Raw genomic sequence first — 1,608 nt, 5'->3', positions numbered from 1 at the left:
CATTTAATCAGTTCATATTAGATTAAGTAGCTTTACAACCCTTTAATAATGTTTAATTAGTACAGAACTGTATAGCCCTGGTAGTTTTGATTGGTTTCCCTCTGAGTTTGACGAGAATAAAGAGTCTGACCACTCAGGAAGGATAAGGAGAGAGCAATTGTGTGTGGCCACCACCTGCAAAACCATTCCCTTGTTGGGGGTGTCCTGCTGTCACTTTCACTCGCACCAAAACAGGTGACAGTGATGCGCAGCGGCTCAGGCTTCCTAAGCGGCCAGACTGGTGTCCCTTCCTGATGCAGCGCAGTGTGCAGAACAAACACAGCCGCTCTGTTATTGACGAGAGTAAAGAGTCTGACCACTCAGTAAGCGCCCCCTTCCTCCAGCCCCAGAGGGAGGAACGGTCATCAATGGCCGCGCAGCCGCAGTGCAGCTCGGCCCGCCCGCTCCTCCTCGGGGTCAGAGAGACCAAACACTTTTTTTTTTTTTTTATTGAATTTAGTATTTTTCATTTCATAAAATAAAAACAATTCAATTTTTTTAATACTTGTGATTAAAATCATTAAAATATCAATCCTTAAAATCACTTAAAATTTTTAAAATCTGTGATTTTAACAAAGAACAAAACAATTAACTTCAAATTAAACGTGCCCAAAACAACAAAACAAACGTGATAAAAGCAAAAACTGCTCACCAACATAAAGGTCAAATACATTGAAAATAACTGAAAATGCATTGAACAAAATAAAGAAACAATTAAAAAGGAAAAAATAAAAAACAAACAAAAAAGGTCCAATGCATTTTAAATTAAACCCAAAACGGTCAATGTATTTGACAAAAGAATATAACAAAACTATACCAAAAACCCTAAACAATGTGATTTAAAAACAACTAAATCTTTAAAAACAATTAAGATTCATTTTTAAAATCTTTTTTAAAAACAATCATCCATAAAATCTTTAAAAGATCTTGGACTCGGGCTCCAGCAGGGGGAACTGACCGTCCCCGGAGGTGGGTCCCATCATGGGATCCTGAGCTCCCCCAGATCTTGTATACGCCAGTTCTTATAGGCTTCCTCCTTGCCCCTCTGATGGACCTCCAGATTGACATAGTCTCTTACGAACACCATGCCCCTCCGCGCGATGACGATCGGGTCCAGCTCCTGCTTGTTGAACAGACAGATGTTCCGTCCCTCCCACAGTGCCTGCTTCACTGCGCAGACGACACGCCACCAGCACCTCAGGGTAGATGTTGATATTCCCCTGGCCGGACCGTACAGGATCTGCTGGGCGGTCACCCGCGCAGGAACGGCAAACCTGTGGAGGAACGGAGAAAACAGGAGCCAGACCCTGTGGGCGGAGGGGCACTCACTAAAGATGTGAGCCTCCGTCTCCTTCCCCAGGCAACCCTTATAGGGGCAGGTGTCATAAGGAGCTATGCCCCTTCTGTGCATGAACACTCGGGTGGGGAGACACCGACTCACAGCCATCCAGGAGACATCTTTCTGCGTATTCGTGAGACAAACGTGCGTAGCGTTAGCCCAGATAAACCGGCAGGTTTCGGGAGGGAAATCTTCTATCCGGCTGGTCTCCTGGGCAGATCTCATCTGAC

The 1,608-nt window shown here is 44.8% G+C and overlaps 1 pseudogene; it reads right to left on the bottom strand.

Moving 5' to 3' along the window:
- Positions 1–354: 354 nt before the first annotated feature.
- On the bottom strand, positions 355–527 carry LOC136748978 (uncharacterized; annotated as a pseudogene).
- Positions 528–1,608: the final 1,081 nt, after the last annotated feature.

Source organism: Amia ocellicauda, chromosome 4 (assembly GCF_036373705.1).
Source record: "Amia ocellicauda isolate fAmiCal2 chromosome 4, fAmiCal2.hap1, whole genome shotgun sequence".
Taxonomy (NCBI): domain Eukaryota; kingdom Metazoa; phylum Chordata; class Actinopteri; order Amiiformes; family Amiidae; genus Amia; species Amia ocellicauda.
Note: the sequence above shows the minus strand (reverse complement) of the source record. Positions and strands in the feature narration are given on the sequence as shown.